Genomic DNA, 12,548 nt, shown 5'->3' with positions numbered 1-12,548 from the left:
CTCTCAGCCTGGAAATCCTCCTCATGATTTTCTATGACACTTTTTTTTTTTTTTTAATCATTCAGATCTTAGCAGAAGTGGTACTTTCTCAGAGAGAAGCTTCTATATCTATCCTCTTAATGTAATGGCTTTTTAAAAAATCTAATGTCTCCATATTTTTCTTCATTGCATTTATTGCTGTTTACAACTTTTGTTAATTTTTTGTTTCCTTGAGTATAGGAGTATAGACTGTCTTGGTTATGTATTAGACAATGTTGGATGTATGGGAAAAACTCAATAAACATTTGTTGAAAGAATGAGAAGCCATTCCTAATGAAAGAAGGGTTCTCTTTTCTTTTTTAAAAAATTATCATTCAAGGAGTTTCCAAAGAGAAAGCATGAGTGGAGATGACCCTTAGTCATCCACCCAGATCAGGTGAATTAACCCTGAAGGTCAACAGGGTGACAGATGACAGCTGTCCCTGTCAGATCACCCTCTCATCCATAGATTCAACCTTGGAATTGCCCTCAGGCTTGGCTTGTGATCAGCAGAGGAAAATAGGTTGTGTTATATTTATAGTCACACTTCATTTTTGATCTAAATTTGTACTTTTGCCCACTTTAATCACTCACCTTATTTACACGATTGATACTTAATGATGTGTGTTCACTTCCAAAAACCACATTCATATTGAAAGGCTGACCCATATGCAGAATATTGAAAAAAGCTATCTGACCCCTGAAAAGGAATTTCCAAGCTTTTGTATCAATAGATAGACTATGCTGGAATCTCCGAGGGTGATGACTTTAAATAAATAAGGCTTGAAAAAACGTTGCAGGTCAGTATTTTTAAGAATGCAGCCAGATAACTTTCCAGACTTGCTTGATGTATACTTATTCATGACTTTTGAGAGGGAATGAAATTGTATGGTACCCAAATTCTGCTGCAGGTGACTTTATGTGTATTTATAACCTAGTATTTATGACTCTGTGTCTATAACCTAGTTCATCACTTTATGGGAGAGGAAACAGGACCACAAAGTGACTTTCTCAAAAAGGACCCTGAGTTATTCTGGCTTCCCAGTGTGTGCCTAGCTGCAGGTGTTATGGACGAAGGGTTCAGGCACTTGTTTCCCCTGAGCTCTCTTAGGAAGTCATTTCTGGGGGATCTGGCCATTTTGCCAGCCACCACTACAACTCTGGATAGTAACTGCATGATATTCCGTGTGGTTGGGTTGAAGACCTGGATGACAAGGGTCTCAGGCAGCGAGAATTTTCCTTCTCACTTGGCAAGAAGTACCTTGGGGACATTTTGAGGTTAATATGGGGGAGTTTTGGGTTTCCCTCGTAGCTCATCTGGTAAAGAATTTGTCTGCAATGCAGGAGACCTTGGTTCGATTCTTGGGTTGAGAAGATCCCCTGGAGAAGGGATAGGCTACCCACTCCAGTATTCTTGGGCTACCCTGATGGCTTAGACGCTAAAGAATCTGACTGCAATGTGGGAGACGTGGGTTCGATCCCTGGGTTGGGAAGATCCCCTGGAGGAGAGAATGGCAACCCACTCCAATATTCTTGCCTGGAGAATCCCCATGAACAGAGTAGCCTGGCAGGTGACAATCCATAGGGTTGCAGAGAGTCAGACACAACTGAGCCACTAAGCACAGAGCAGCACATGGGAGAAATTGCAAGGTAACATAAGGTATCTCTGTGACCATTATTTAGTGTCTTTTGTTACACTTACAAAACTGCTGCTTCATTCCTTCACTGATTCAATTGCAACCTTCCAGCCATCTTGGCTGAGAGATGCCTAGTTTAGAGAGATGGACAAGCCACTGTAACCATCACATCAACTCTTCAACTCCTGTGATAATCTGTACCTACATGGATGAGTAAGCTTGAGTCCCTTATTCATGGTACTATTAAAAAGAACATTAACAATCTACTGGAACTGAGACAAACCTTGAAAATGAACTTTTCCCTTGATCTGCACGTTTTGGGACAGGTGTTCAGATTATTTCACATGGTTTCTCAGATAGACTGTATGCTTTTGTTCTAAAAAATATGGTGAGAATTCACTGGGTTCTTGAATGGCCCAGTAATCATCCTGGCTTCCAACATTTATTTTCTTTTTATCACTGGGAAATAATTAGATTATATTGAAACTATTTTCTAGGAAAGTCAAAAGTTGTTCATTGATATTGAGAAAATGGGATAAGCCATTAAGGCATTTCTCTGTTTTGAGTGGACAGAAATGTGATCTTTTCCAGAACTGATAATAAAGACCCTCCTAGTGTTCCAGGCCCCCAGAAAGTCATATATTGGGATCATTAAACCGATGATGGGAAACCTATCAGGGGATTGTTTCAAAACAGATGCGAATGCCTGTATCTAGAAAATAAACTCCATACACAATTCAAACAGAACACACTGATAAGTGTAATATAGCCACAAAAAATCATGAGACTTTTCCCAGTATCATTACTTGGACTTCATACTTTGTAATTTCATTCTGAGAGATAAGTTTGTGTGATACCTCAATCTTTTCCTCACAAATTACCTTTTGGAAAAGGAATTGATAACTACTTATAGAGCTGACAAGTATCTTTCCTTTTCCATTCAGATCAATGATTCTGTGGACCAGTTTCCTATTATTAATCATGCTGACATTAGAAGGAAACTCATATGAAAGAGAGTTTGTGAACAGGGTACTGAATGACAGCCAAGTTGAACCATCAAGCACACATTTGGTCAGCTCCTAATGGATGATCTTTTGAAACACACTGTCTGCCTGACATCATGGGAAAAATCTTCTTTTTCTTTACTTTTTGAGTAAACAGTCTGATTCCCTGGGACATATTCTACACTGCCTTCTCTTCTAAAGAACTTTACTTCCCTTTTCCAAAGAAGGAATGTTTTAGAGCCATTTAAATTTATAAGAAATAATCATGGGGTACAACCAAAAAATAAAAAATTCCTGCTGGTCTGATTCCTTTTAACCTATTCATTAATTCAATAATATTTATGGATTACCTACTATGTGCAATTGTGCAACATAGGATGTTGTGTTGCTTAAATAGCAAATGTCGATGTGTTTGGGGATTTTGGGGGGGCATCATTCTATTTTGAATACTTTTAAAAAATGTTTGTTATTTATTATTTGTGGCTGTGCTGGGTCTTTGTTACTGTGTGTGGGTCTAGTTGCGGCGAGAAGGGCAACTAGACCCACAACTTCGTTGTGCTGTGCAGGCATCTCATTGTGGTGGCTTCTCCTATTGCAGAGCACGGGCTCCAGGGAACTCAGGCTTCAGTAGTTGCTGCACGTGGGCTCAATAGTTGTGGCTCGTGGGCTCCAAAGTGCAAGCTCAGTAGTTGTGCCCCACAGCACAAGCATATAACTGGTCTTCCCAGACCAGGCATAGAACAGGTATCCCCTACATTGCAAGATGGATTCTTAACCACTAGACTACCAGGGAAGCCCCATCATTCTTTCTTGAAAGCAGTAAAAAGTGAAAATGAAAGTGAAGTCACTCAATCTTGTCCAACTCTTTGTGACCCCATGATCTGTAGCCTACGAGGCTTCTCCGTCCATGGGATTTTCCAGGCAAGAGTACTGGAGTGGGTTGCCATTTCCTTCTCCAGGGGATCTTCCCAACCCTGGGATTGAACCCGGGTCTCCCTCATTGCAAACAGATGCTCTACAGTCTGAGCTACCAAGGAAGCCCATTCTTGAAAAGAGAACTAGCAGCAATTATGGTACAGTTATATCTAGAATTTTGATTTGTAATGATGCTCCAAACTTGGCGTCTCATGAAATAGAGTGGCCCTGAACAGCAATGATCTCTTCCAGGGAGGAAGAACGTACAGATTTTTAAATGTCAACATGACTATGATAACTGATACTCCTTTTTGCCTCAGATTCCCATAGAGAGAGGGCAGGGGAAAATGAATTGGCCACACAATGTTATCCATTTCCATAGGCAAAAAAACAAACAAAAAAATTTAGGACAGAGGTCCTTCACTTTTTTGCTATCTTGAAATGTCAAGCGAGAGAGAGACATCTGAAGGGAATAGGAAAAGGGGGTGAGTAGGAGAGAAACTCAAACATTAATGGGGAATAGAATTTCTCTTGCACCGGCCACAATACATATGTTTGTTATAAAGCAAGAGGCGGGGAAGACATGCATGCCTGATGTTGAAGAAAAGCCTGTTTGTGCCTCATACACTGGAGAAATTGTTCAAGAACAGTTCATCCATGTGAAAATATGACCCATGTCATTTTGCCAGGGTCGTTAAGACACTGAGCTGCTGAGTAAGGCCTGACTGGGTAAATTCAAGATCTTGGGGGTGTACATACTTCCTTATGCCCAGTTTTTCTAAGATGAAAAAAAAAAAAAACGTCAGTGGAAATAAGGTTATGGAGTGCCACTTGCGTGGGTGAGACAGGGTCTACATAGGGTGGGAACCAGCTGCTCTCAGACATGGTCCATTCTTTTAGACTCTGCCCCATTTTCTTAGTGGGCAAAATGAGAAAAAGAGAATAAATCCCCAGCACTGGAAGCCAGAAGAAAACAGTGGTATTTAGAGATGGGGAAAGGGAAAGGTTACACATCATTTTGAAATGAATTCCCATTCTCTTTTGACTATTGTCATATTCATGTTTTGCAAACTCCTAGAATGTCTGGAGATAAAATTGAGATCATTTGTTGTGAAAAGAAATGGCCTCAAAGAAGAGCTCAGAAGACCTGAAAGCTATATTTGAATGAACAAATATGCAAAAGTTAGGCAGGAAATCTGGAATAATGGAGAAGATTTTTTCCTTGGTAGAATTGTATGAAGTTCGAGGGCATCCTACATGAAGTAAAATAGCTCACTGGAAAATAAAAATGAAGAAAAAAAAAAACCCATCCTTTAGCTCTTTAAGTTTAAACTAGGCTAGGACAAAGAAGCAATTTAATCTCAGTGTTGAATTTTTAAAAAATTGTTGACAATTCTGATTATTCTGGCTTATTTACAATGTCCCAGTTTCTCTTATTCAAGAGAGCGACAGAGTAATCATATAATTCATTCAACAAATAGTAAATTCTTACTAATTTACAATGGATCAGAACTTTAAATTCTCTGACATTAGTTGCTTTACCTATAACTTGATGGATTATAACTGTGGACTTTATTAGTGCTTCCCAGCTTTAATATTTCAGTAAGTGTGTGTGGGTGTGAAAGTCGTTCAGTCATGTCCGACTCTTTGCGACCCCATGGACTCTTCAGTCCATGGAATTCTCCAGACCAGAATGCTGGAGTGGGTAGCCTTTCCCTTCTCCAGGGGATCTTCCCAACCCAGGGATTGAACTCAGGTCTCCCACATTGCAGGTGGATTCTTTACCAGCTGAGCCACAAGGGAAGCCCAAACAAAACAATCACAGTAAAAGGGTTTATGATTCGGATATGGGTCTTGAAACTATTCATATTTCTAGAAAAACAAAATATAATAACCCCATTATGTTCTTTTTGCAGTGCCACCTGAATATATGAGAGAAGAAAAACTCCTGGGTTTCTTCTTATATTCTAGGAGTTGTTTTCTTTGGAGGGGGGTGGTTAATTTAATAGACACTTTTTTTTAAATCAGTAACAGAGCTGAGAATTGGGCAGGGTAGAGCTGACAATGAACCTATGTGGTTTAGTGTGATAAGTTTCAAAATCTTCCCAAAATTAAAGCCAGAGAATTTATTTTAAAGGACTTCTTTGAAAGATATATATATATATAGAGAGAGAGAGAGAGAGAGAGCAAAGCCTCTTTGCTTTAAGCTTCTTCAAGCCTGTTTCAAGTGCCTTAGATTAAGCAGCTTGAGATCTGCTAGTTATAAAAGTATTTTTTTTTTTCCAAGGAAGAAGATGTGCTTTTCAAATCATATTGGCAGGTACTTACAGAACTGTTACTCTGAGCGAAGGAGTGGAAACATGAGACCCTTGTAAAGATTTCACCGCCATTAAGAAGTTTCTTTTGAGACACTCGTATTAGCTCACTGATAAAATATCATAAAATAACTGTCATCTCCACCTTTTATAGGAGCAGCCCTTGAATTAGTCAGAGCTGCTGGATTGTAATAAGGAAACACGTGTTTAAAAAATGAATGAAAGGAAAAGATGACCTTCAGGTTACTCTGGTCTGTTGATGGGGTCAGGCGAAGGAATTCATAACCGAGAAGGACGGGGTGAGTCTGACTCTGGATGCGAAAGTTCACAAGTCTGCATTATAAATAATATATGTAGGAAATGAGTGTTTACTCCTCTCTAATACTGGCAAACTGGAAGGATAAGATGGCTTCCTTTTGACGCGAAGAAAGATCTAAATGTAAGATGCTATTTTAAACACCAAACAGCTGTTTCATCTTGAACTGAAAAGAACAAAGAAAACACCCTCAAGTCCACATAGGATATTTTGTGCTTTCCTTTGCATGTGTGTGTGTGTGTTTTCCCTCCTTTTTTTAACTTAGGATAATTGAAATGTCATTTTATCTTGGGATGTTTTCTTTACCAACCAGGGACTTGAAAAGTTAAAATATTGGAGAATTTCCTTTTCATCATTTTCAACATAAACAACTTTTCATTGCTTCAATATGAAATGTTTTCTTTGTTAATCCAACAGAGATTAATGCCTGGAATGCTAAACTGTATATTTAAAGGAAAAATTATGATGGTCCATGGATAATATATTTTAGGCAAGACCAAGCAATAGGCTGGCATTATATCACAGTCTAAGAGGTTTTTCTTGCTCTGGAGAACAGTTTGAAACAGAAAGGGTTGCCTGAGTCACCGATTTAAAAGATTTTATTTATCCAGTTAATGCCTAGGAATCCTTGAATCACATTCACAAAAGAGTTTAGACATTTACGTTTGGATGATTCAGAAAATGAATTTCTAATTTGCAAAGCAAGCTTCTTGGGAATTTAACTCAAAACACCTCTTTGATTGATATGAAAAATATATGTCTTTAAAAGTTTGAATTAATATGTAAAGTCATTTGCCTTGGTTTGGATTTTATGCTGAAAATTGTTCAGGCTGAATGCATAGAACAAACTTTTACATATTCAGTAAATAGCAGGTTTATTTACTTCTTAATTCTTCATAGATATTTATATCTGCTCTCCAACTTTAATTTTTGGGAAAATAAAGAGTCATTAGAATATATTCTATTCTCCCAGATAAGAAACACACACATATACTTAGTTCATTTTACCTGGAAACTTGTTCCATTAAGCAGGCAAACACACACTGAAAAGTTTAATTCTTTACTTATCTATCTCTAAAAGTCTGGCTCATAAGCTTGTGGCTTTTTTATTTTATTTTTTAATTGGAAGGAACAATGTTAGTTAGCTTGTTTGGTTATGTGGTTGCAAAAGGCATGTCTACTTCTTTATACTATTTCTAGCTCTCTTTCTTTTTAACTCATGAGACAATTTTAGTTAACTTTTCCTGGGACTTAATTCCTTCTAATTTTGTTTTTAAAATAAAAGATGAGTTTCTTTAACTTAAGAACAGGAAATTCTAGGCCAGAAACTGCTATTTCTCTTCCTTTAGATAGAGATCTCAAAGGTACTAACATCTTGTAAAAGTTTTAAAAAAAAAAAAAAAGGAAGATGAAAAAAAATCTGTGTCAGACCTTCTTTTTTAATCCAGACTTGGTTACTATAGCACATTAATAAATTGTCCTGTCAACCTTTAGGACATGGGTTCAACTCCAATTGGTTTAATGGTCACAAATGTTTCCTTAGAAGGATTCCGGATTTCTGGATGGAGGAAGAAATGCCAGAGATTTGAGAATCCCCCCCCCACCCCCCCCCCCCCCCCCCCCCCCGCAGAAGGTGGTCCTGGGAAGTAATCACACCCTGCTGATAGGATTTGGCAGTTAAAATAGATGGAGGTCAGCCTGTCATTTTGTCTATTTAAATAAGTCACTTGTGATTAAGGATAAGCAGCATTTTTTTTTTCTTTTTCTCTCTCTCTCTCTCACTTTTGGGTCCTTACAGGCTCTCATGTGTTTCTCTGACGTTTCTTTCCTTCTGGAGGACTTCTCTGTCTTATTCTCTCCTGCCTTTTACATGGAAAAATGATTATGTCACTTCTGTCGTTATCCCTTGGAGACATAGACTGGGGGACATGAAAAATGACAATTTATCATTTTAATCAATTTAAATTTCAAACATTGGTAGTCCAATCAAAACTCTTATTCACTACCAGATGTTCTATGACATCTGGAGAGAAATGAAATGTAAGACAGTTGTCTCTGCTATTTCCCTCTTTGCTAAGAGAAGTCAGTGGCATCTGTGTTATGTAATTGAGTTCATGGTTATTTCTCCATCTGCTTGGGTACTTTGGTATATAAACTTATTTTTCTGCCTTTTGAAAATTTTAACTAATGTGTATCATTTTATGCAATCCATGAGGACTGTCTTTGTTTTTAAGACTTTTTGTGACTATGAAATAGCAGGACCTTATAAAAATTGTGCACTTTTTCATAGAAGTATTTGGCTGTTAACACAAAATGTAATCAGAGATACAGAACTATTTGCATTCGCCAACTCATTTATTGTAATTGTTTGCCAAATGAAGTGCTGCTTCTCTTTCTCAGAGCATTTCATCCGGTCTTCTTCTACTGCTGCAAAGCCTGTGTAAGATTCTTCCTGCTGCCCAGGCCATTCACCAGGCACGGTGTGTGAAGGGGTAAGGCTCTGCTGAGTGAGAGCAGATGTGACCTGAACCCAGCCATCTCTTGGGCACTCTCTCACACCCTCAGTCTACTTTCATCTCTAATCATCTCTGACACATCTGGCTTTGTGAAGGTTTAATTTGATGGTATCCACTTCAGCCACATCACATAGTTTTTGCTTTATGCCCTGGGGCAAAAACCTCAAAGGACTCAAAGCCTGCCTTGCCTGGAAGGGCCAGAGGATGACCCCCCGTGGGGCAGCCCTTAGCCAGTGGCGGACAGGCGCTAGTGTGTCCTGTGAGCAGGCCATTTGGACGCCCTTTCTATCGTCTCTTCAACCTTTGCCAGTGGGGTTGGGCCCCAGGTAGTCAGAACAGTGATTAGTCCACGGTGGAACAAAGTTCTCCAGTTTTCTGCCTCCATTCTTGGTGTCATTTCCCCAAGTAAACTATTTGCCTACAGGTTCTTGTCTGAGATTCTGCTTTCTAGGGAAAGCCAGCCGCCCATAAAATAACACAACAGATGTGGATGAACCTGGAATCTGTTATACAGAGTGAAGTAAGTCCGAGAAAAACAAATACAGTAAATTAACGCATGTAGGTGGAATCTAGAAAAATGGTACTAATGAACCTATTTACAGACATAGAGAATGGACTTGTGGACGCAGGGGAGAGGGTGGGATGAATTGAGAGAGTAGCAGTGGCAAGTAAATTAGGTAGCTAGTGGGAAGCTGCTCTATAGCACAGGGAGCTCAGCTCTGTTCTCTGTGATGACCTAGGTGGGCAGGATGGGCGCGGGGGAGGGAGGCTCATGAGGGAAGGGATATATGTAATACACAGAGCTGATTCACACACAGCAGAAACTAGCATCACATTGTAAAGCAATTATACTCCAATTAAAAACAACACAGGGCAATACCGTGCAAAGCAAAACAAAAATCCAAGAGATCATCCTTCTAGCATGACTTGCTGCCTCATATCATGGTTATGTAGGTACAGTTCTTTGAAAAGTGAAAGTGTTAGTTGCTCATTTGTGTCCAACTCTTTGTGACCCATGGGCTGTAGACTGCCAGGCTTCTCTATTGGTGGGATTCTCCAGGCAAGAATACTAGAGTGGGTTGCCATTCCCTTCTCCAGAGAAATCGTCCCAACATAGGGATGGAACCCATCTCCTGTATTGGTAGGTGGGTTCTTTACCACTAGCGCCACCTCTCCTAAGGAAAAGAGTTTGCCTTTGAAAGTTGGGACAAATATGGTAAGTCCCTCTTTGATAGCAAGCTCTCTTTCATGAGGGTACAGTATGGAAAGAGAAGACACTGCTCCTGGGAACAGATCTGCAGTCTAGTGCTTACCCTCTTTGGATATTTCACTATAGAGGCACAGCAAATCATTTTTAAAAGTAGCCAAATGATGCTTCTCAAATTCATATAGAACTCTGGTTAAAAATGCTGTATACCTTCATTGCAGGACATTGTAAATAACATTTTGCAGAAAAAATCCAAATGTTGTGAGAAACAAACAGGAAACCAGGAGGTGAAGTGATTTGGGGAAGGCTTTCCCCAAGAGAGCTCTTGAGAGAGGTTTAACAAGAGGTGAAAGTCCTGGGTTGACAGAAGCAAAATACAAAGGCCTTTCATGGACAGAGAATGGGGAGAGAGAGAGCTCAGGATTCAAGAAGATAACTAGGTAAGTGTGGACACACAAACTTCTACTTTCCTGTGATCCTGCAGAATTTAACATTCTGTGATAGGTAGATACAGTTTGGTGATTAAATAAACTGGAAAAATACTCATGTTACATTCAGACTTAAGGAGTTCATAGCATACATTAAAGATCCCTAGGAAGTACTGCTATTTATAAAAATTAAACAACTCTTCAAAAAGCAAGCTTGTGGAACTGAGCATTTCCTAAACTTCTGTGACTATGAAATCTTTTGTAGGACACTATTCAATCATCTTGAGGCACATTGATGTTCCACAGAATGGATCTTGGGAAATTCTGGAAGGGAGCAGTGCTAAGAAATAAAGTTGATGGGGTCTGGGGTAGAGTGGGTATGGCAGTGAACCTCACATATATGTGTTTGGATTTAATATGTCAATCAGGTGCTACAATCTCTGTCCTGAAGAAAAGAATTATCTTGCTCATTGCAAGTTAATTCAGCACACCAAAGTCACACTTTCAATTTCATATTGACATTATCCACATGCTGTTACCTTTACCATGTCCATTGTTGGGAAGAGAGTATAACAGAGGATTTTGTAGCCAGATGTATGTCTGCTTGCCAAGTCACTTCAGTCGTGTCCGACTCTTTGCAACCCCATGGACTGTAGCCCACTAGGCTCCTCCTCCTGTGGGATTCTCTAGGCAAGAATACTGGAGTGGGTTGCCATGCCTTCCTCCGAGGGATCTTCCAACCTAGGGATCAAACCCACATCTGCTGTGTCTCCTGCATTGCCAGGCAGTCTCTTTACCACTAGCGCCACCTGGGAAGCATTCAAATCCAATTTCTCTTCTTCCCATGTGACCCTGGCCCTGTGTCTCCATGCTTGTTTCATTACCTATAATGAATATGGACACAATGATAATGGTGCCTAATTCACAGGGTTGTTGGAAGGATTAGATGACATAAAACAATTAAAGCACTTAGTAGAATGTCTAATATGTGGCCAGTGAGATATAACACATTTATTAATAGTATTGTGTAGTGGAAAATGCATAGGCTTGAGGACAGGCCTAAGTTCAAAGCCAGTCATTATCACTGTCACAAAACACCACTGGGTTTACCAAATCCTATGCATTAGTTTTTAGTTATTACTGTAAAGAAGGGAATAATAATACATATCTTACCAAGTTACTGTGAGCAATACTAATAAAGTAAAAAGGACATATAATCTTCTGCTGCTGGTATAGTTATTGTATTTCTATGGTATTCCTCCATTTCTTCTTAGGAGCAGTATACTGCTCCAGAAGGATCCTCAACCTTTCTATGAAATTGCCTGAATTTCTCCAATGATGCCTTGTGCTGATTATTGGAATATAGAGAATTACTAAATATTTGCTAAATAAATGAATGTGTAAATTAGTATTCCTATAATTGGGGATTTCACCCAGTGGGACACTGATAGAAAATATGTGATATCAAAGCTGAATGGCATGATAAATCATGCTCTGTGAAGTCAAAATGAAAATAGTTCTATTTTATCCTTGCTTAATGGAGAAGGAAATGGCAACCACTCCAATAATCTTGCCTGTAGAATCCCATGGACAGAGGAGCTTGGTGGGCTACAGTCCATGGGGTCACGAAGAGTCGGACATCACTGAGCAATTCAACACACATCCTTGCTTAATAAACAGAGAAGCTAAAATCTAAGAAAGTTATTAGTCATTCATTTTGTTCTTATGGATTAAATTTAGACCTAGACTCACTGTCGTTGTTTTTTTTTGTTTACTATGTTTTTTAATGTACAGATAGTATGGGAATAAAATATTAAAATTTTCTCTTTGGTGTCTGCATTGTCTCCTTGGGATTTTGTCAAGAAGCAGATTTAAAATTTCATTTAAAAGAAGATACTGTGAGGGAAACCTAGCATGCTGCAGTCCAGGGGGTAGCAAAGAGTAAGACAAAACTTAGAAACTGAACAACAACAACTTTGTAATAAAATATTTTATTCTGAGACATTTCCTAGTAGAAATCTTAAATTTACAAAATGAGGACTGTTTTTTTCCCATAGTGATGTCAAATAAAGATAGAATTACCAACTTCCCTTTTATTTTCCTACTCTTTTTTTTTGGATTAATACCTTATCAGGTTTTAATTCAGATCAGTCCTGGAAGGATTAGTTAGTCAGATGACATGTAGCTTTTGA

At 38.9% G+C, this 12,548-nt stretch overlaps 1 long non-coding RNA gene across 2 annotated transcripts in view; it reads left to right on the top strand.

Moving 5' to 3' along the window:
• LOC145531567 (uncharacterized) overlaps nucleotides 1-12,548 on the top strand; it is a 112,397-nt gene that overhangs the window by 12,913 nt on the left and 86,936 nt on the right. The window contains exon 2 of one of the 2 annotated variants that reach the window (XR_014072538.1): nucleotides 5,862-6,980. The exons of the other annotated variant lie outside the window; for it this stretch is intronic. This is a non-coding gene — a long non-coding RNA (uncharacterized LOC145531567). Of the gene's footprint in view, nucleotides 1-5,861; nucleotides 6,981-12,548 lie in introns of those variants that run through there. 2 annotated transcript variants of the gene reach the window in all.

Source organism: Giraffa tippelskirchi, chromosome 13 (genome assembly GCF_054371585.1).
Source record: "Giraffa tippelskirchi isolate mGirTip1 chromosome 13, T2T-mGirTip1v1.2.pri, whole genome shotgun sequence".
Lineage (NCBI taxonomy): Eukaryota > Metazoa > Chordata > Mammalia > Artiodactyla > Giraffidae > Giraffa > Giraffa tippelskirchi.
Note: the sequence above shows the minus strand (reverse complement) of the source record. Positions and strands in the feature narration are given on the sequence as shown.